Source organism: Enoplosus armatus, chromosome 11 (genome assembly GCF_043641665.1).
Source record: "Enoplosus armatus isolate fEnoArm2 chromosome 11, fEnoArm2.hap1, whole genome shotgun sequence".
In the NCBI taxonomy this organism is placed as follows: Eukaryota; Metazoa; Chordata; class Actinopteri; order Centrarchiformes; family Enoplosidae; genus Enoplosus; species Enoplosus armatus.
This window is the reverse complement of record NC_092190.1, coordinates 6425636-6447849: the sequence shown is the minus strand read 5'-3', so window position 1 is coordinate 6447849 and position 22214 is coordinate 6425636. Positions and strand designations below refer to the sequence as shown.

General features: G+C 48.2%; 3 non-coding genes and 2 pseudogenes across 3 annotated transcripts; all 5 read left to right on the top strand.

Annotated features, from left to right (window-relative positions):
• The first annotated feature begins 267 nt into the window (after positions 1-267).
• LOC139293357 (5S ribosomal RNA) lies at positions 268-386 on the top strand. Its single transcript, XR_011597971.1, has one exon. It is a non-coding gene; the product is annotated as a 5S ribosomal RNA (ribosomal RNA).
• A 10285-nt stretch (positions 387-10671) lies between these two features.
• On the top strand, positions 10672-10790 carry LOC139293524 (5S ribosomal RNA). Its single transcript, XR_011598129.1, has one exon. It is a non-coding gene; the product is annotated as a 5S ribosomal RNA (ribosomal RNA).
• Positions 10791-11535: 745 nt separating this feature from the next.
• Positions 11536-11644, top strand: LOC139293693 (5S ribosomal RNA; annotated as a pseudogene).
• A 524-nt stretch (positions 11645-12168) lies between these two features.
• LOC139293521 (5S ribosomal RNA) lies at positions 12169-12287 on the top strand. The gene has a single exon (XR_011598126.1). It is a non-coding gene; the product is annotated as a 5S ribosomal RNA (ribosomal RNA).
• Positions 12288-13018: 731 nt separating this feature from the next.
• Positions 13019-13127, top strand: LOC139293697 (5S ribosomal RNA; annotated as a pseudogene).
• The last annotated feature ends 9087 nt before the right edge of the window (positions 13128-22214 follow it).

Below are 22214 nucleotides of genomic sequence, written 5' to 3'. Positions count from 1 at the left end.
ATGAAGTACATGTGTACCTGTTTAGCCAATACATCTATGATAATCCTTCATTAATCAGTTCAATGTATATTCACTGGAATCATAGCCAAAAAAATACACTTTATACATTTTATTCAATTCCAATTTCTGGAGACATACAACCACGGGGTGGTAATTCTAGTTTGACTGTAAGAAAAATATAATTACTGTTAGCTGTAATCGACAGTTTTGAGAACAATTGGTGATGTTTTAGCATCTATAAAGAGCCTGAATGCATCAGTTGCGTTTGCTTACGGCCATACCACTCTGAACACGCCCGATCTCGTCTGATCTCGGAAGCTAAGCAGGGTCGGGCCTGGTTAGTACTTGGATGGGAGACCGCCTGGGAATACCAGGTGCTGTAAGCATTTTCTTGTCCGCTTTCGTCAGCAGAGGGCGCTGCTCCTTCTGTAGTGGAGACAGGACTCAAGAAAACAGAGCTGACAAGAAACAGTGTGGAGGAGGCAAAATGACCTATTGATCAACAAATACATAAATGCTGAAATGCAGAAGCAAGTAAATACACATTTTAAAATTTTAAATAAAACATGAAACAAATAAATGTATTAATAAATATATATGCATGTAATACATACAAACAAATGGGAAATATCTTTTATTCCTTCATTTCCAAAAACCTACATTTATTTATTGATGTATGTTATGTACTTTAAAGCACTTCATTTGATTTGATGAGCTGAGCAAACTAGGCAGAAGAAAAAGATTCAAATCAATGTACAAAAAAGTCTTTAAAATACTCTGTTCCAAATATGCGGTTTCAAGTAGTTTTTTTATTATAGTTATGATAAGCAGGAGAAATAGAACACAAGAAAACACAGCCAGGTGCATACGAGCTACAAACTGCTTCAGAAACAATCACACATCTCTACAGATGGTCAAAATTAAGTTTTACTGAGGAGTACAATATTTATCTCCTGTAATGAAACGTAGGACACAGCAGTAAACTGCATCAAGTTGTTTTAAAGTGGAGCAAGTACAGTATAGTACAGAATACAGGATATCCTCATAATCAAGCACATACATGATGGTCGATTGCACAATGGTTTTTCTCCTGACAAAAACACGTTTTATTTAATCATTATTTAGTGGGGTTTTTTGAATAACAAATTTAAGTTGTAATCTGATAAAAACAGCTGTATACTGATTTGTCAAGATATCTTATTTTAATATTCTTTTAAATGTATTTTGTTCTTGCTCCTGTTCCTTTTTTCTCTATAGGCTCATATCTTATGTGATTTCTTCACCTTTCATGTTCTGTAAATTGTTTTTGTATTTTTAATCAGCTTATTAAAGGTTGTTACCAGTGTACTGAGAACTGCTGAGGAATTTGAAGGGTTTTTTGGTTAGATGCCTGAAAGCGGGTCTGTGGTCAACACAAGTTTAAGAGATTAAGAGAGGTTTTATGTGTCTTAAAAGGGGCGTTTGCTGACAAGTGGCTAAATGAGACTATAGATGTTGTCGGGGACATTAAAAGGTCTCCATGCCGAAAACACAAACTCATCTACTCACTAGTCCGCATTTGCAGGCTCGTATTTATACTCTATATCTCTCTGTATATCTATATATTTTCTTAAAAGCTTAGTGGTGGTGATGTTGAAGTAATGCAACCGCGGTGTACTTAATTTATAGCCCAACATTAACTTTTTACTTTTGCCGATTGCATTTACACTTCAAAAATCATAAAAGTGGTGTTCATTTGTGAAGACTATCTTGCTGAACAAAACGTGTAAGCATCAAAGTTCTGTTTGCCACGGAGCTTATTTTCTGCAATAACCCAAAATCCCATTGGCTTTTTGTCGAGGGAACCAGAGCAATGCTAACCTCCAGGTTGGCCTACAAAAATATATCATCCCTGCAGCGCTCTATAGAGTTACAAAGTGGGAGGAGCTACTTCAAGGGCCTGTTTCCTTAAGTAAAAGTTTTAATTTTGCCCATGGACCAATGACTCACAGTTGCAGCACTTCTATGGTTTGGATCGGCATGAAATTCACCTGGTTGAATCATCAGTACAAAATATGAAAACCTGTTTTAGAGCGTAAAAGCATACAGTGAGAATTTACCTACGAATCCCACAGTTCATTTCAGCAAGGACCATTCAATGATGGAAGCGAAAGATTACGCTGTTGAAACACTGAAAATACAGTCAATGGTTTAATTAGTTCACTTTTAGATTCTGGGCCAATTTATTGATTATTTTACCCATTTAGATTTCATATTTTCACAAGACACAATTTGTTAATGAAGCGCAAAATTTGTGAATGGAAGTGCATTTTCCAATCTTTGTTAGAGGAAAGACAGATTCACAGCAACATTCTAAACAGTATTTCAAGAATTTTGAAGCAGCACTCAGGCTGACCATTAGTGAGGACCACAAACCTTATTAAAATATAGCCACAAAAACAGTAACATGAAATTCATGAAGAAACAGTGATAGTAAATGTAGATACATTTAAAATATAGAAATAAATGTCTCAATTATTACATTTATTTATTCTATTATGTATTCAATACTTAATTTAATTAATCCTCCTCTACGCCGTGGTGGAGGAAGCGCTGCTGGTCGTGGAGGAGGCGCCGCTGGTGGTTGTCGAGCTAGCGCTAGTCGTGGTGGTGGAGGCGCCACTGGTCGTGGTGGTGGAGGCGCCGCTGGTCGTGGAGGAGGCGCTGCTGGTGGTTGTGGAGGCAGTTGTTGTTGAGGACATAGTCGTTGCAGGAGCAGCAGAGGCGCCGCTGGTGGTCGTCGAGCTGGCTATAGTCATGGTGGTGGAGGCACTGGCACTCATGGTTGTGGTGGGGGAGACGACATTGGTGGTTGTCGAGCCGGCGCTCGTGGCCGCCGAGCCAGTGCTGGCTGTGGTTGAAGCAGCTGTTGTTGAGGACATAGTCGTTGCAGGAGCAGCAGAGGTGCCGCTGGTCGTGGAGAAGGCGCGGCTGGTTTTTGTCGAGCTAGCACTAGTCGTGGTGGTGGAGGCGCTATTGGTCGTGGAGGAGGCGCCGCTGGTGGTCCTCGAGCTGGCAATAGTCATGGTGGTGGAGGCACTGGCACTCGTTGTGGTGGTGGGGGAGACGGCGTTGGTGGTTGTCGAGCCAGTACTGGCTGTGGTGGAGGCACGTCGGGTTGTGGAGGCAATTGTTGTTGAGAACAAAGTCGTGGCAGGAGCAGCAGAGGCACCACTGGTCGTGGAGGCGCCGCTGGTGATTTTCGAGCTAGCGCTAGTCGTGGTGGAGGAGGCGCCGCTGGTCGTGGGGGAAGCCCTGCTGGTGGTTGTGGAGGCAGTTGTTGTTGAGGACATAGTCGTTGCAGGAGCAGCAGAGGCGCCGCTGGTCGTGGAGGAGGCGCCGCTGGTGGTCGTCGAGCTGGCAATAGTCATGGTGGTGGAGGCACTGGCACTCATGGTGGTGGAGGCACTGGCACTCATGGTGGTAGTGGGGGAGACAGCGCTCGTGGCCGTCGAGCCAGTGCTGGCTGTGGTGGAGGCGCCATTGGTCGTGGTGGTGGAGGCAGTTGTTGTTGAGGACATAGTCGTGGCAGGAGCAGCAGAGGTGGACGATGTTGTGGCAGGAGCAGCAGTGGTGGCCATTGTTGTGGCAGGAGCAGCAGTGGTGGCCGTTGTTGTGGAGGGCGTTGTCGTGGCAGGAGCAGCAGTGGTGGCCGTTGCTGTGGAGGGTGTTGTGGTAGTCGTGGCAGGTGCGGCAGTGGTCGTCGTCGTTGTTGAGGACATTGTGGTCGTCGTGACAGGCTGAGTAGCTGTGGTGGTGGTCACCGTGGCAGGTGCAGTGGTGGTGGTGGTCGCCGTGGCAGCAGTGGTGGTGATTGTCGTGGCAGGCGCAGCGGTAGTGGTGGTTGTGGTTGTTGAACCGGTGGTGGTCGTCGCAACAGGTACGGAGGTGGTGGTCGGCGTTGTGACAGGTGCAGCGGTGGTTGGTGTCGTGGCACCGGGTGTGGTGGTGGTCGTCGTTGTCGTGGCAGGCGCAGCGGTGGTTATTGGTGTTGTTGTGGCAGGCGTAGTGGTGGTGGTTGTTGTTGTGGAAGGAGCAGCAGTGGTGGCCGTTGTTGTGGAGGGTGTTGTGGTAGTCGTGGCAGGTACAGCAGTGGTCGTCGTCGTCGTTGTTGAGGACATTGTGGTCGTCGTGACAGGCTGAGTAGCTGTGGTGGTGGTCACTGTGGCAGATGCAGTGGTGGTGATTGTCGTGGCAGGAGCAGCGGTAGTGGTGGTTGTGGTTGTCGAAGCGGTGGTGGTCGTCGCGACAGGTACGGAGGTGGTGGTCGGCGTTGTGACAGGTGCAGCGGTGGTTGGTGTCGTGGCACCGGGGGTGGTGGTGGTCGTTGTTGTTGTGGCACCGGATGTGGTGGTGGTCGTTGTTGTCGTGGCAGGCGCCACGGTGGTTGTTGTTGTTGTGTCAGGCGTAGTGGTGGTGGTCGTTGTTGTGGCAGGTGTAGCGGTGGTGGTCGTCGTTGTAGTGGCAGGCGCAGCGGTGGTTGTTGTTGTGGCAGGTGTAGCGGTGGTGGTCGTTGTTATGGTAGGCGTAGTGGTGGTGGTCGTTGTTGTGGCAGGCGTAGTGGTGGTGGTCGTCGTAGCAGTGGTCATTGTGGCTGGAGTAGCAGTGGAGGCCAGCGTTGTTGTGGAAACAGTAGACCCTGGAATCTCTACGTCTATTCCAGTGTATGGCCCTTCAGGAATTTCTTCAATTCCCCACAACTCATAAATTCCTTCATCATAAACCGTTTCCTCTGTTGTGTCTGTGTTTGTATCAGTTACTGAGCTGGCCGTTGTCTGTGTTGTTTGCGGATCGAATGGTCCAGGAGGAATATCATCAAAGCCCCACAGGTCAAATAAATCCGGTTCCTCCAGAGATCTCCTGACATGATGCCTCACAACTTTTTTTGGCAACATCGGGGAGCAAGCTGCCAGCATCGTGCACAGTTTCCCAGTAGTGTCAACATAAACCAGTTCAAAGCCAGAATCCTGTGAACATTCTTCATGTCAGTTTTCTCATTAAAATGATTTAACAGTGTGTTGTAACATGTTTTGCGCTCGACTTACCCTGTCAGGTAACTTTGATATCTCCACAAATAATGTACTGGGGGTCTTCCACTGTCTCACCGAGTATTCTTTGTTAGAGAAAAAATCTGCCAAAAAAGCAAACTCTCAGACAGCTTTCACCTTAACTATTGGGTTTACCACCCCTACTTCCCCTCGAGCTTCTCCGCTCCTAAAATTGTCATGTAATGTTTAAGTCACCTGTGCCGTTTAAACCCTCAAATAAGCGTGAAATACCTTTAATGTTTTTGTTACTGATAGAAGAAAAAGCGGTTTTGTGCATGCTCATGCAGGAGCAGTATGTGCATGTATTTATAATGTCAGAAACAAGAATTTCACAGTCAAAAACTGTTTGCCCTTCTGCTATGCAGGGACACCTGTTGCTCTCCCCTAAATTAGCTCTCACCCTGACCACCAACCCCATATAAATTAATATTTAACATCAACTGATATTAGGATGCATAAAAATAACTAATTCAGCAAAATAATAGTTCAAGAATGCAAAACAGAAATGGCTCCAACACTCCTTACCAAGCTCTTTCACCTTCTTCAGTTTAGTTTCACGAGGCAGCGTCACAGTGACATGTGTTGTTCTACAAGTCACCAGTGGTGACGCTGCTCGCGCCGACATTACTGGACTCTCACAGACGGCCATGCCTGTCATGTTCTCCTGCAGAAGACGGTCGAAGTAATGCAGTTTCAACGGGCGGAAATCAATTCCATCTCCAGTCTAGGAATAGACAAAATTGTCATTAATTGTAGGAGTCATCAAAAGAAGTATTATAGTCATAACTGCATCTACTTCGAGCAAAAACTGTTTATTGTGGTCAGTTTATTGGCTCGTAAAAAAAAAAGTTACTTGAACATGACCGATTAAGAGCAGCAGACCTCCAGTTCCAAATGAAGTGACTTGGCCTAAAACATGAGCCCCTTTCAGACATGCACCTTGTTACATCAATGTGCTGGTATTTTCACATGTCACCCTCATGTCTGAATAAGTGCCAGAGTCACTTTTACATAAATACGTCATGAGGCCAATCTCAGCAGGGCAGAGCTACAGCTGTAACATTTCTAGTAACACTGCCAAGAAGTCTGAATTGAATGTTGTAGCATTAAAGTAGGCTATAGCAACACAAGGTCCAATACAAACAGGATACCGAATGAGTCTCTTATGCACAAAATTCACTTTTATTTATAATTACGTTTATTAGACATTGAAATACGCTCACAACTGTCATTAATTTAAAAGGATAAGTGCCATTATTCTAAATTTGTATGTGGGAATCAAAATACTTGTTAGTAGATTGTTGTTTTTTTGTCTTAATGAAATTTGTTGACAAGAAAAATATATCAACCTTATCCTTTAATTCACTGATCTTACGTCATTAATTTCCCAAAAATCTGTATGAAAAGGGAAGACATCTGTAGCACACCACTAACTGTTGCAGATGCTGGTTCAGTGAAAGGAATAACCTGAAGTCACACTCATTGGACAAAGAAAATAAACATTTTACCTGTATTGCTGTGTGGCAGCCAGTATAGGGAAGCTTCACCAGCAACCACCACCTATAAATATGAACTGAACTGCTACACTTGTCAGGCAGTGACAACAACCGCACCCCATCTGTGGAAAAAGATTTGACAACAGCTGTCATTCCATTTTCTAAAGGCAAAAACATACTGTAGGTGGACGACGCAGACCTTCCAGACGCAGATTTGTGTATCTGATGAGTGAAAAGCGCAGGGAAAGCGTTCCATTACTGCAGCGATACTGTGGCTGGTTGAAATATTTTTTCCCACTCCCTGGAATGAGACAAAAAAGGCAAATGATACCAGAGATCAAAAAAGGAAAGTTTAACATTTTGGGAAACACGCTCATTTACCTGCCAATAGTTAGATAAGATCAACACCGCTCTCATGTCTGTACGCTAAATATGAAGCTCTAGCCAGAAAATGATTTGTTTAGCTGAGCACAAAGACTGGAAACAGCTAGCCTGGCTCTGTACAAAGGTAACACAGTCTGACATATTGGTACCACCAAAGCTCACTGAGTAAGAAGTTATATGTCTTTTGTTTTATCTGTAAGGGAAAAAAAACGAAATGTATGAAAGGAGAAATTGCTGCATGGAGCCATGCATTAACCCGTTAAACTAAACTGACCCAGCTCACTGTGCCAGCTCCCACCTGTCAGTCGATCACAAACTTCCTGACAGACAGGAGGCAGCAGGTGAGGCTGGGGAAATCACATCCAGCACCCAGACCATCAGCACTGTCGCCCCCAAGGGATGTGTGCTCTCCCCCTACACCAACAACTGCACCTCAGGAGATCGGTCTGTTAAACTCCTGAACACCACAATCGGCCTCATCGGGGACGGTGAAGAGTCTGCATACAGACAGGAGATTGAACAGCTGGCCCTCTGGTCCAGTCACAACCTGAACACGCTCAAAACTGTGGAGGACAATAGACTTCAGAAGGGGCCTCCCCAACACTGCCCCCCATCACCATACTAAAGAGCACTGTGTCTGCTGTAGAAATCTTCAGCTTTCTGGGATCCACAATGCCCCAGGACCTAAAGTGGGCATTGACACAATCATCAAGAAGGCCCAGCAGAGGATGTACCTCCTGCGTCAGCTCTGGAAGTTAAACCTGCCTCAGGAGCTGCTGATTCAGTTCTACACTGCAATCCTCCAGTCTAACAGACTTAAAAAAAAATCATTGGTGCCAACCTGCCCTCCATTCAGGACTTGTACATCTCCAGAGTCAGGAAACATCACTGCAGACCCATCACACCCCCACAACCTGTTCCATCTTCTCCCCTCTGGTAGGTACTACAGAGCACTGTGCACCAAAACATCCAGAAACAAGAACAGTTCCTTTCCACAGGCCATACCTCTGATGAACAGTGCTAATAGGTCTTGAAAGACAGGCCCGGTAGGCATTTGGGGACTTGCAGGGTAATTCTGCGCAGAGATTAAATTAAAGGGGGAAATTAACATTTTAAGAGAAATGTATTTTATAAATCATATTATCCTACCCCCAATTGTAATGCTCAAATTAAAAAGTTAAATGGAAAAGGTCAAATTTAAAATGTGCAATGTAAAAAGAACCTTGACATTGAGGCCTGGCCTGAAGAGTGGTGTGAATGTAAAATGGTGAGGCAAGACCTCTTCAGTCTTCAGATTAATAAATTATTAAAATTGGAACTAATTATATTGATTATATCGCATTGATGTAATCACAGGTTTATGGACTATATTGGCCAATACTGGCTTTTTTTTAATTAACAAAAACAGTATTTCCTATTTTTCAAATAACATTAATCAAGTTTCAAAATGATTTTTAGATTGCTCCTACCTACAAGTTGAGATATATGAGGCTGAATTAAAACTCTTTCAATGCTTCTTTATTTTCAAACACAGGTGGGCAGCAGGTTTTCACCTTGGAGGAAATTCCAGACCGGCGCTGGGAAACTTCGGTCGGTCCAGTCTTCTGGAGCCGCCTCGAACCGCTGCTCGTTGCCGTCAGAAACCTCCTCCTGGCCGGCCAAATGTCCGTGTGCGTACCGGTGGCTTTCTGCGTTGTTGAGCTGGGCTAGTGTTAAACCGATACAAACCCAAGCCATCAGTGCGGATGCCATGGCTCCGGTCCTCTCGGCTTCTCTCTGCCGCCAGACGAGACCAAAGATGACGACTGAGAAACCGGAGCGACACACAGCTGCGCCATTAAATCTGGATAATTAGATGCAAAAACTGAGCAGGTGCGTTTTCACGTGGACGTCCACAGGCTGTGGGAAGGTGTGCTGTTGTGGGATTGACTGAAAACCTGCAGTGTCCATGTGGATCATAATAAAGGAGTACTGTATGTCAGTGCAACTGTAGGATGTGACTCACTGATGTGATAAAAATATAGAACATAGATATATAGAGAGAGAGAAAAAAAGAGACCTCACCCACACAGAACGGTTGGTGGTGTTGTTAATTTCTTCTTCATTCCCCAGATGTAGGCGATGATCCGATGATGGAAGGAAACTCCGCTGATACTGACTTTTCACATAATGTTCTTTATTTGCATCAAAGATCAGGATCAACAGGCATGCGCATCTTAACCTGTACAGCACCCGTAGCCGAATCAGTACTGCTGCCTCGAACACTGTTCAAACTCATCTTTTATACATTTAGACATACATGGGATCCTACTATAACACATGAGTCTGTACACTTATGTCTCCCTAGGGTCCCTCAGTACCCCAAAACCCGATGATAGACAGGTTATTTGCACAGCAGCCTAGGGGTTAGGAAAAGAGACCTCCATAACTCCTACATACCAAGGAGACCTCATCCAAACAATAATGAATCTTATAGGTATGGGGCCCCAACATCTGCTTAGTTGTTCACCTGGAACATTTGCATACGTGGCAACTTTGTACTGTATATCATTTTATGAAAAGACTACTTTTATGAGTAGTATCAAATAATACACATCAGTGGCATTATCCATCGTGTTACGTCATCTATACAGAGACAGTGGACATTTGTTATGACTGCTTTAGGGTTTACCACCCTGAGCTTGTCATCTGGTTATTTAATGTGAGATGGCCTGGGAATACCAGGTGGTGCTGTAAGCTTTTTCTTCTCAAGAGGGAATTCTACTAAAGACACTAACTAAAGAAAAATACCCACTTGATTTGATTAACTCAGACTGCTGAACCTCATATTAGCTTCAAAGAAACTTTTGAATACATTTTTGCACAATTGAAAGTGCATTATGAAGAGATACTTTAAAGGCCAGCAGGAAGACGAGAGACGATTATTTATTTGTTTTATTTGTGAGGATCCATGTAGCCGACAATGTCAAACATAAATTTAAAAAAAACAGAGTTTGAACGCAAAAGCACAAGAGAAAGGTTGCAGGGGTTTTTTTTGCTTATGAAGGTTCCTAACTGAGTGAAGTGACCCTGAATGAAGAGACTACGCACAAGGGGATAGTTCATTTTGGCAAGATTGTACTGTAACAGCTCAGCTTGAACCCAACAGCACTACACAAACACAGTCAGTGTATGATAAAAGTTCATGTTTACTGAAGTCGAATACTTATCCAGATGGGGGTCATTTAAGAATGAATTGGGCGATTCCAGGTGTCACACACATGTTGACTGGGACGCCACAATGAATCATGTGGCTGCAAACAATTTATTTGATTTAATCGTGATCCTGAGAGTGACTTTCATCTACATATCATGGAGAGACCTTGCATCTAAAAATGCCAGGTGGAAAAAAGAAAGCACCCCATCTTGTATAAGAATCACTCTTTACATAGTAATGAAGTACATGTGTACCTGTTTAGCCAATACATCTATGATAATCCTTCATTAATCAGTTCAATGTATATTCACTGGAATCATAGCCAAAAAAATACACTTTATACATTTTATTCAATTCCTTCCAATTTCTGGAGACATACAACCACGGGGCGGTAATTCTAGTTTGACTGTAAGAAAAATATAATTACTGTTAGCTGTAATCGACAGTTTTGAGAACAATTGTTGATGTTTTAGCATCTATAAAGAGCCTGAATGCATCAGCTGCGTTTGCTTACGGCCATACCACTCTGAACACGCCCGATCTCGTCCGATCTCGGAAGCTAAGCAGCGTCGGGCCTGGTTAGTACTTGGATGGGAGACCGCCTGGGAATACCAGGTGCTGTAAGCATTTTCTTGTCCGCTTTCGTCAGCAGAGGGCGCTGCTCCTTCTGTAGTGGAGACAGGACAGTACAGAGCCAGTGAACACATTCTACATGCTTTTATTTGGCAGTCTGGACTTTGTGCTCTGTATTGTACTTCTATTTTAATTGCTCTCATTTCCAGCCATCACATTCAATAGGCGGTGTGAAGATGCAGTGTTGCCGATGGATACACATTTCCTGCTCTCGTCATTAGGCAATATGTAGCCTATTTTACAGTGGTGGAATGTAACCAAGTACATTTGCTAAAGTAACCACTGTATTTTACTCTACTTTATACTTCAAAATGTGTAATTTTTTAGTCCACAATATTTATTTGCTAAAATCAGTTACTAGTTACTTTGCAGAGTTCAGTTTCAGTTTACAAATAAAAATATGAATCAACTAATAAATGATGATGTAATATGATGGATTAAGCTACTCAGCAGTATATGAAGTAGTTGAATTAGCTCCACCTTTACCAGCTGCAGCATCAGTGATGCTTACATGTTAATACATCACCAATTATAATCCAGCGATATTATATATATATATGTTATTCTGAAATGGGTCATTCTGCATAATGAGTACTTTAAGTGTATTTACTTATGTACTTTTACTTAAGATTTTGAATACATGGCTTTGACTTGCAACAGAGCATTTTTACACTGTATTAAAAGAAATGTTGGTGATGTTTTAGCATCTATAAATAGCCCGTGTGCAACTGCAGATTTTGTTTACAGCCATACCACTCTGAACACGACCGATCTCGGAAGCTAAACAGGGTCGGGCCTGGTTAGTACTTGGATGGGAGACCGCCTGGGAATACCAGGTGCCGTAAGCATTTTCTTGTCCGCTTTCGTCAGCAGAGGGCGCTGCTCCTTCTGTAGTGGAGACAGGACAGTACAGAGCCAGTGAACACATTCTACATGCTTTTATTTGGCAGTCTGGACTTTGTGCTCTGTATTGTACTTCTATTTTAATTGCTCTCATTTCCAGCCATCACATTCAATAGGCGGTGTGAAGATGGATACACATTTCCTGCTCTAGTCATTAGGCAATATGTAGCCAATTTTACAGTGGTGGACTGTAACCAAGTACATTTGCTAAAGTAGCCACTGTATTTTACTCTACTTTATGCTTCAAAATGTTTTTATATATATACTGTATATGTTATTCTGAAAATGGGCCGTTCTGCATAATAAGTATTTTCACTTTTGGAACTTTAAATGTATTTACTTATGTACTTTTACTTAAGATTTTGAATACATGGCTTTGACTTGCAACAGAGCATTTTTACACTGTATTAAAAGAAGCGTTGGTGACGTTTTAGCAATTATAAATAGCCCGTGTGCGACAGCAGTAATCGTTTACGGCCATACCACTCTGAACACGCCCGATCTCGTCTGATCTCGGAAGCTAAGCAGGGTCGGGCCTGGTTAGTACTTGGATGGGAGACCGCCTGGGAATACCAGGTGCCGTAAGCATTTTCTTGTCCGCTTTCGTCAGCAGAGGGCGCTGCTCCTTCTGTAGTGGAGACAGGACAGTACAGAGCCAGTGAACACATTCTACATGCTTTTATTTGGCAGTCTGGACTTTGTGCTCTGTATTGTACTTCTATTTTAATTGCTCTCATTTCCAGCGATCACATTCAATAGGCGGTGTGAAGATGGTTACACATTTCCTGCTCTAGTCATTAGGCAATATGTAGCCTATTTTACAGTGGTGGAATGTAACCAAGTACATTTGCTAAAGTAACCACTGTATTTTACTCTACTTTATACTTCAAAATGTGTAATTTTTTAGTCCACAATATTTATTTGCTAAAATCAGTTACTAGTTACTTTGCAGAGTTCAGTTTCAGTTTACAAATAAAAATATGAATCAACTAATAAATGATGATGTAATATGATGGATTAAGCTACTCAGCAGTATATGAAGTAGTTGAATTAGCTCCACCTTTACCAGCTGCAGCATCAGTGATGCTTACATGTTAATACATCACCAATTATAATCCAGCGATATTATATATATATATGTTATTCTGAAATGGGTCATTCTGCATAATGAGTACTTTAAGTGTATTTACTTATGTACTTTTACTTAAGATTTTGAATACATGGCTTTGACTTGCAACAGAGCATTTTTACACTGTATTAAAAGAAATGTTGGTGATGTTTTAGCATCTATAAATAGCCCGTGTGCAACTGCAGATTTTGTTTACAGCCATACCACTCTGAACACGACCGATCTCGGAAGCTAAACAGGGTCGGGCCTGGTTAGTACTTGGATGAGAGACCGCCTGGGAATACCAGGTGCTGTAAGCATTTTCTTGTCCGCTTTCATCAGCAGAGGGCGCTGCTTCTTCTGTAGTGGAGACAGGACTCAAGAAAACAGAGCTGACAAGAAACAGTGTGTATGATGTATGTTATGTACTTTAAAGCACTTCATTTGATTTGATTAGCTGAGCAAACTAGGCAGAAGAAAAAGATTCAAATCAATGTACAAAAAAGTCTTTAAAATACTCTGTTCCAAATATGCGGTTTCAAGTAGTTTTTTTATTATAGTTATGATAAGCAGGAGAAATAGAACACAAGAAAACACAGCCAGGTGCATACGAGCTACAAACTGCTTCAGAAACAATCACACATCTCTACAAATGGTCAAAATTAAGTTTTACTGAGGAGTACAATATTTATCTCCAGTAATGAAACGTAGAACACAGTAGTAAACTGCAAGTTGTTTTAAAGTGGAGCAAGTACAGTATAGTACAGAATACAGGATATCCTCATAATCAAGCACATACATGATGGTCGATTGCACAATGGTTTTTATCCTGACAAAAACACGTTTCATTTAATCATTATTTAGTGGGTTTTTTTGGATAACAAATTTAAGTTGTAATCTGATAAAAACAGCTGTATACTGATTTGTCAAGATATCTTATTTTAATATTCTTTTAAATGTATTTTGTTCTTGCTCCTGTTCCTTTTTTCTCTATAGGCTCATATCTTATGATTTCTTGTTCTGTAAATTGTTTTTGTATTTTTAATCAGCTTATTAAAGGTTGTTACCAGTGTACTGAGAACTGCTGAGGAATTTGAAGGATTTTCTGGTTAGATGCCTGAAAGCGGGTCTGTGGTTAACACAAGTTTAAGAGATTAAGAGAGGTTTTATGTGTGTAAAAGGGGCGTTTGCTGACAAGTTGCTAAATGAGACTATAGATGTTGTCGGGGGCATTAAAAGGTCTCCATGCCGAAAACACAAACTCATCTACTCACTAGTCCGCATTTGCAGGCTCGTATTTATACTCTATATCTCTCTGTATATCTATATATTTTCTTAAAAGTTAAGCTTAGTGGTGGTGATGTTGAAGTAATGCAACCGTGGTGTACTTAATTTATTGCCCAACATTAGCTTTTTACATTTACACTTCAAAAATCATAAAAGTGGTGTTCATTTGTGAAGATTATCTTGCTGAACAAAACATATCATAAATAATAAGTATCATAAAGTTCTGTTTGCCACAGAGCTTATTTTCTGCAATAACCCAAAATCCCATTGGCTTTTTTTCGAGGGAACCAGAGCAATGCTAACCTCCAGGTTGGCCTACAAAAATATATCATCCCTGCAGCGCTCTATAGAGTTACAAAGTGGGAGGAGCTACTTCAAGGGCCTGTTTCCTTAAGTAAAAGTTTTAATTTTGCCCATGGACCAATGACTCACAGTTGCAGCACTTCTATGGTTTGGATCGGCATGAAATTCACCTGGTTGAATCATCAGTACAAAATATGAAAACCTGTTTCAGAGCGTAAAACCATACAGTGAGAATTTACCTACGAATCCCACAGTTCATTTCAGCAAGGACCATTCAATGATGGAAGCGAAAGATTACGCTGTTGAAACACTGAAAATACAGTCAATGGTTTAATTAGTTCACTTTTAGATTCTGGGCCAATTTTTTGATTATTTTACCCATTTAGATTTCATATTTTCACAAGACACAATTTGTTAATGAAGCGCAAAACTTGTAAATGGAAGTGCATTTTCCAATCTTTGTTAGAGGAAAGACAGATTCACAGTAATATTCTAAGCAGTATTTCAAGAATTTTGAAGCAGCACTCTGGCTGACCATTAGTGAGGACCACAAACCTTATTAAAATATAGCCACAAAAACAGTAACATGAAATTCATGAAGAAACAGTGATAATAAATGTAGATGCATTTAAAATGTAGAAATAAATTATTACTCAATTAATACATTTATTTATTTTATTATGTATACAATACTTTCTGTATGTTATAGATGTATTAATTGAAAAGTAATTGCTTATCCTCTATTCTTCAGCGGCACACTATTAATCCTCCTCTACGTCGTGGTGGAGAAAGGGCTGCTAGTCGTGGAGGAGGCGCCGCTGGTGGTTTTCGAATTAGTGCTAGTCGTTGTGGAGAATGCGCCGCTGGTGGTTGTGGAGGCAATTGTTGTAGAGGACATAGTCGTGGCAAGAGCAGCAGAGGCTCCGCTGGTCGTAGAGGAAACAGCGCTGGTGGTCGTCGAGCTGGCAATAGTCATGGCACTCATTGTGGTGGTGGGGGAGGCGGCATTGGTGGTTGTTGAGGCGGCGCTCGTGGCCGTCGAGCCAGTGCTGGCTGTGGTGGACGCCCATCGGGTTGTCGAGTCAGCTGTTGTTGAGGACATAGTCATGGCAGGAGCAGAAGAGGCACCGCTGGTCGTGGAGGAGGCGCCGCTGGTGGTTGTCGAGCTAACACTAGTCGTGGTGGTGGAGGCGCCGCTGGTCGTGGAGGAGGCGCCGCTGGTGGTCGTAGAGCTGGCAATAGTCATGGTGGTAGAGGCACTGACACTCATCGTGGTGGTGGGGGAGACGGCATTGGTGGTTGTCGAGCCGGCGCTCGTGGCCGTTGAGCCAGTGCTGGCCGTGGTGGAGGCATGTCGCGTTGTGGAGGCAGTTGTTGTTGAGGACACAGTCGTGGCAGGAGCAGCAGAGGCGCCGCTAGTCTTGGAGGACGCGCTATTGGTCGTGGTGGAGACACTGGCACTCATCGTGGTGGTGGGGGATGCGGCATTGGTGGTTGTCGACCCAGTGCTGGCTGTGGTAGAGGCACGTCGCGTTGTGGAGTCAGCTGTTGTTGAGGACATAGTCATGGCAGGAGTAGAAGAGGCACCGTTGGTCGTGGAGGAGGCGTCGCTGGTGGTTGACGAGCTAACACTAGTCGTGGTGGTGGAGGCGCTATTGGTCGTGGAGGAGGTGCCTGTGGTGGTCGTCGAGCCGGCGCTCGTGGCCGTCGAGCCAGTGCTGGCTGTGGTGGAGGCACGTCGGTTTGTGGAGGCAGTTTTTGTTGAGTACATAGTCGTGGAAGGAGCAGCAGAGGCACCGCTGGTCATTGAGGAGGCGCCGCTAGTGGTCGTCGAGCTGGCAATAGTCATGGTGGTGGAGGCACTGGCACTCATCGTGGTGGTGGGGGAGACGGCATTGGTGGCCGTCGAACCAGTGCTGGCTGTGGTGGAGGCACGTGGGGTTGTGGAGGCAGTTGTTGTTGAGGACATAGTCGTGGCAGGAGCAGCAGAGGAGCTGCTGGTCGTGGAGGAGGCGCCACTGGTGGTCGTAGAGCTGGCAATAGTCATGGTGGTGGAGGCACTGGCACTCATGGTGGTGGAGGCACTGGCACTCATCGTGGTCGTGAAGGAGGAGTCATTGGTGGTTGTTGAGCCGGCGCTCGTGGCCGTCCAGCCAGTGCTGACTGTGGTGGAGGCACGTCGGCTTGTGGAGGCAGTTTTTGTTGAGTACATAGTCGTGGAAGGAGCAGCAGAGGCACCGCTGGTCGTGGAGGAGGTGCCGCTGGTGGTTGTCGAACTAACACTAGTCGTGGTGGTGGAGGCGCTATTGGTCGTGGAGGAGGTGCCTGTGGTGGTCGTCGAGCTGGCGCTCGTGGCCGTCGAGCCAGTGGTGGACGCACGTCGGGTTGTGGAGGCAGTTGTTGTTGAGGACACAGTCGTGGCAGGAGCAGAAGAGGCACCGCTGGTCGTGGAGGAGGCCCCGCTGGTGGTTGTCGAGCTAACACTAGTCGTGGTGGTGGAGGCGCTATTGGTCGTGGAGGAGGTGCCTGTGGTGGTCGTCGAGCCGGCTCTCGTGGCCGTCGAGCCAGTGGTGGCTGTGGTGGAGGCACGTCGGCTTGTCGAGGCAGTTTTTGTTGAGTACATAGTCGTGGAAGGAGCAGCAGAGGCACCGCTGGTCGTGGAGGAGGCGCCGCTAGTGGTCGTCGAGCTGGCAATAGTCATGGTGGTGGAGGCACTGGCACTCATCGTGGTGGTGGGGGAGACGGCATTGGTGGTTGTCGAGCCGGCGCTGGTGGCCGTTGAGCCAGTGCTGGCCGTGGTGGAGGCACGTCGGGTTGTGGAGGCAGTTGTTGTTGAGGACATAGTCGTGGCAGGAGCAGCAGAGGCGCCGCTAGTCGTGGAGGACGCGCTATTGGTCGTGGTGGAGACACTGGCACTCATCGTGGTGGTGGGGGATGCGGCATTGGTGGTTGTCGACCCAGTGCTGGCTGTGGTAGAGGCACGTTGGGTTGTGGAGACAGTTGTTGTTGAGGACATAGTGGTGGTAGGAGCAGCAGAGGTACCGCTGGTCGCGGAGAAGGCGCCGCTAGTGGTTGTCGAGCTAGCGCTAGTCGTAGTGGTGGAGGCACCGGCACTCATCGTGGTGGTGGGGGAGGCGGCATTGGTGGTTGTCGAGCCGGCGCTCGTGGCCGTCGAGCCAGTGCTGGCTGTGGTGGACGCACGTCGCGTTGTGGAGTCAGCTGTTGTTGAGGACAAAGTCATGGCAGGAGCAGCAGAGGCGCCGCTAGTCGTGGAGGACGCGCTATTGGTCGTGGTGGAGACACTGGCACTCATCGTGGTGGTGGGGGATGCGGCATTGGTGGTTGTCGACCCAGTGCTGGCTGTGGTAGAGGCACGTTGGGTTGTGGAGACAGTTGTTGTTGAGGACATAGTGGTGGTAGGAGCAGCCGAGGTACCGCTGGTCGCGGAGAAGGCGCCGCTAGTGGTTGTCGAGCTAGCGCTAGTCGTAGTGGTGGAGGCACCGGCACTCATCGTGGTGGTGGGGGAGGCGGCATTGGTGGTTGTCGAGCCGGCGCTCGTGGCCGTCGAGCCAGTGCTGGCTGTGGTGGACGCACGTCGCGTTGTGGAGTCAGCTGTTGTTGAGGACAAAGTCATGGCAGGAGCAGAAGAGGCACCGCTGGTCGTGGAGGAGGCCCCGCTGGTGGTTGTCGAGCTAACACTAGTCGTGGTGGTGGAGGCGCTATTGGTCGTGGAGGAGGTGCCTGTGGTGGTCGTCGAGCTGGCGCTCGTGGCCGTCGAGCCAGTGCTGGCTGTGGTGGAGGCACGTTGGCTTGTGGAGGCAGTTTTTGTTGAGTACATAGTCGTGGAAGTAGCAGCAGAGGCACCGCTGGTCGTGGAGGAGGCGCCGCTAGTGGTCGTCGAGCTGGCAATAGTCATGGTGGTGGAGGCACTGGCACTCATCGTGATGGTGGGGGAGACGGCATTGGTGGTTGTCGATCCGGCGCTGGTGGCCGTTGAGCCAGTGCTGGACGTGGTGGAGGCGCGTCGGGTTGTGGAGGCAGTTGTTGTTGAGGACATAGTCGTGGCAGGAGCAGCAGAGGCGCCGCTAGTCGTGGAGGACGCGCTATTGGTCGTGGTGTAGACACTGGCACTCATCGTGGTGGTGGGGGATGCGGCATTGGTGGTTGCCGACCCAGTGCTGGCTGTGGTAGAGGCACGTCGGGTTGTGGAGGCAGTTGTTTTTGAGGACATAGTCGTGGTAGGAGCAGCAGAGGTACCGCTGGTCGCGGAGAAGGCACCGCTAGTGGTTGTCGAGCTAGCACTAGTCGTAGTGGTGGAGGCACCGGCACTCATCGTGGTGGTGGGGGAGGCGGCAATGGTGGTCGTCGAGCCGGCGCTCGTGGCCGTCGAGCCAGTGCTGGCCGTGGTGGAGGCACGTCGGGTTGTGGAGGCAGTTGTTGTTGAGGACACAGTCGTGGCAGGAGCAGAAGAGGTGGTCGTGGAGGAGGCGCCGCTGGTGGTTGTCGAGCTAACACTAGTCGTGGTGGTGGAGGCGCTATTGGTCGTGGAGGAGGTGCCTGTGGTGGTCGTCGAGCCGGCGCTCGTGGCCGTCGAGCCAGTGGTGGCTGTGGTGGAGGCACGTCGGCTTGTGGAGGCAGTTTTTGTTGAGTACATAGTCGTGGAAGGAACAGCAGAGGCACCGCTGGTCGTGGAGGAGGCGCCGCTAGTGGTCGTCGAGCTGGCAATAGTCATGGTGGTGGAGGCACTGGCACTCATCGTGGTGGTGGGGGAGGCGGCATTGGTGGTTGTCGAGCCGGCGCTGTTGGCCGTTGAGCCAGTGCTGGCCGTGGTGGAGGCACGTCGGGTTGTGGAGGCAGTTGTTGTTGAGGACATAGTCGTGGCAGGAGCAGCAGAGGCGCCGCTAGTCGTGGAGGACGCGCTATTGGTCGTGGTGGAGACACTGGCACTCATCGTGGTGGTGGGGGATGCGGCATTGGTGGTTGTCGACCCAGTGCTGGCTGTGGTAGAGGCACGTCGGGTTGTGGAGGCAGTTGTTGTTGAGGACATAGTCGTGGTAGGAGCAGCAGAGGCACCGCTGGTCGTGGAGGAGGCGCCGCTAGTGGTCGTAGAGCTGGCAATAGTTATGGTGGTGGAGGCACTGGCACTCATGGTGGTGGAGGCACTGGCACTCATCGTGGTGGTGGGGGAGACGGCATTGGTGGTTGTCGAGCCGGCGCTGTCGGCCGTTGAGCCAGTGCTGGCCGTGGTGGAGGCACGTCGGGTTGTGGAGGCAGTTGTTGTTGACGAAATAGTCGTGGCAGGAGCAGCAGAGGTACTGCTGGTCGTGGAGAAAGCGCCGCTGGTGGTTGTCGAGCTAGAGCTAGTCGTGGAGGCGCTATTGGTCGTGGAGGAGGTGCCTGTGGTGGTCGTCGAGCCGGCGCTCGTGGCCGTCAAGCCAGTACTGGCTGTGGTGGAGGCACGTGGGCTTGTGGAGGCAGTTTTTGTTGAGTACATAGTCGTGGAAGGAGCAGCAGAGGCACCGCTGGTTGTGGAGGAGGCGCCGCTAGTGGTCGTCGAGCTGGCAATAGTCATGGTGGTGGAGACACTGGCACTCATCGTGGTGGTGGGGGAGACGGCATTGGTGGCCGTCAAGCCAGTGCTGGCTGTGGTGGAGGCACGTGGGGTTATGGAGGCAGTTGTTGTTGAGGACATAGTCGTGGCAGGAGCAGCAGAGGCGCTGCTGGTCGTGGAGGAGGCGTCGCTGGTGGTCGTAGAGCTGGCAATAGTCATGGTGGTGGAGGCACTGGCACTCATGGTGGTGGTGAGGGAGGCGTCATTGGTGGTTGTTGAGCCGGCGCTCGTGGCCGTCCAGCCAGTGCTGACTGTGGTGGAGGCACGTCGGGTTGTGGAGGCAGTTGTTGTTGAGGAAATAGTCGTGGCAGGAGCAGCAGAGGTACTGCTGGTCGTGGAGAAAGCGCCGCTGGTGGTTGTCGAGCTAGCGCTAGTCGTGGAGGCGCTATTGGTCGTGGAGGAGGTGCCTGTGGTGGTCGTCGAGCCGGCGCTCGTGGCCGGCGAGCCGGTGCTCGTGGCCGTCGCAGGAGCAGCAGTGGTGGGCGTTGTTGTGGAGGACGTTGTCGTGGCAGGAGCAGCAGTGGTGGCCGTTGTTGTGGAGGGCGTTGTGGTAGTCGTGGCAGGTGCGGCAGTGGTCGTCGTCACAGGCTGAGTAGCTGTGGTGGTGGTCACCGTGGCAGGTGCAGTGGTGCTGGTGGTCACCGTGGCAGGCGCAGCGGTGGTTATTGGTGTTGTTGTGGCAGGCGTAGTGGTGGCGGTCGTTGTTGTGGCAGTAGCAACAGTGGTGGCCTTTGTTATGGAGGGTGTTGTGGTAGTCGTGGCAGGTGCAGCAGTGGTGGCCATTGTTGTGGATGGCGTTGTCGTGGCAGGAGCAGCAGTGGTGGCCGTTGTTGTGGAGGGTGTTGTGGTAGTCGTGGCAGGTGCAGCAGTGGTCGTCGTCGTTGTTGAGGACATTGTGGTAGTCGTGGCAGGTGCAGCAGTGGTCGTCGTCGTTGTTGAGGACATTGTGGTCGTCGTGACAGTCTGAGTAGCTGTGGTGGTGGTCACCGTGGCAGGTGCAGTGGTGGTGATTGTCATGGCAGGCGCAGCGGTAGTGGTGGTTGTGGTTGTCGAAGCTGTGGTGGTCGTCGCGACAGGTACGGAGGTGGTGGTCGGCGTTGTGACAGGTGCAGCGGTGGTTGGTGTCGTGGCACCGGGTGTGGTGGTCGTCGTCGTTGTCGTGGCAGGCGCCGTGGTGGTTATTGGTGTTGTTGTGGCAGGCGTAGTGGTGGTGGTCGTTGTTGTGGCAGGAGCAGCAGTGGTGGCCATTGTTGTGGAGGGTGCTGTGGTAGTCGTGGCAAGTGCAGCAGTGGTCGTCGTCATTGTTGAGGACATTGTGGTCGTCGTGACAGGCTGAGTAGCTGTGGTGGTGGTCACCGTGGCACGTGAAGTGGTGGTGGTGGTCGCCCTGGCAGCAGTGGTGGTGATTGTCATGGCAGGCGCAGCGGTAGTGGTGGTTGTGGTTGTCGAAGCGGTGGTGGTCATCACGACAGGTACGGAGGTGGTGTTCGGCGTTGTGACAGGTGCAGCGGTGGTTGGTGTCGTGGCACCGGCTGTGATGGTGGTCGTTGTTGTCGTGGCAGGCGCAGCGGTGGTTGTTGTTGTTGTGGCAGGCGTAGTGGTGGTGGTTGTCGTTGTGGCAGGCGTAGCGGTGGTGGTCTTCGTTGTAGTGGCAGGAGCAGCAGTGGTGGCCGTTGTTGTGGAGGGCGTTGTCGTGGCAGGAGCAGCAGTGGTCGTTTTTGAGGACATTGTGGTCGTCGTGACAGGCTGAGTAGCTGTGGTGGTAGTCACTGTGGCAGGTGCAGTGGTGGTGGTGGTCGCCCTGGCAGCAGTGGTGGTGATTGTCATGGCAGGCGCAGCGGTAGTGGTGGTTGTGGTTGTCGAAGCGGTGGTGGTCGTCGCGACAGGTACGGAGGTGGTGGTCAGGGTTGTGACAGGTGCAGCGGTGGTTGCTGTCGTGGCACCGGGTGTGGTGGTGGTCGTTGTTGTCGTGGCACCGGGTGTGATGGTGGTCGTTGTTGTCGTGGCAGGGGCAGCGGTGGTTGTTGTTGTTGTGGCAGGCGTAGTGGTGGTGGTCGTTGTTGTGGCAGGCGTAGTGGTGGTGGTCGTCGTAGCAGTGGTCGTTGTGGCTGGAGTAGCAGTGGAGGCCAGCGTTGTCGTGGAAACAGTAGACCCTGGAATCTCTACGTCTATTCCAGTGTATGGCCCTTCAGGAATTTCTTCAATT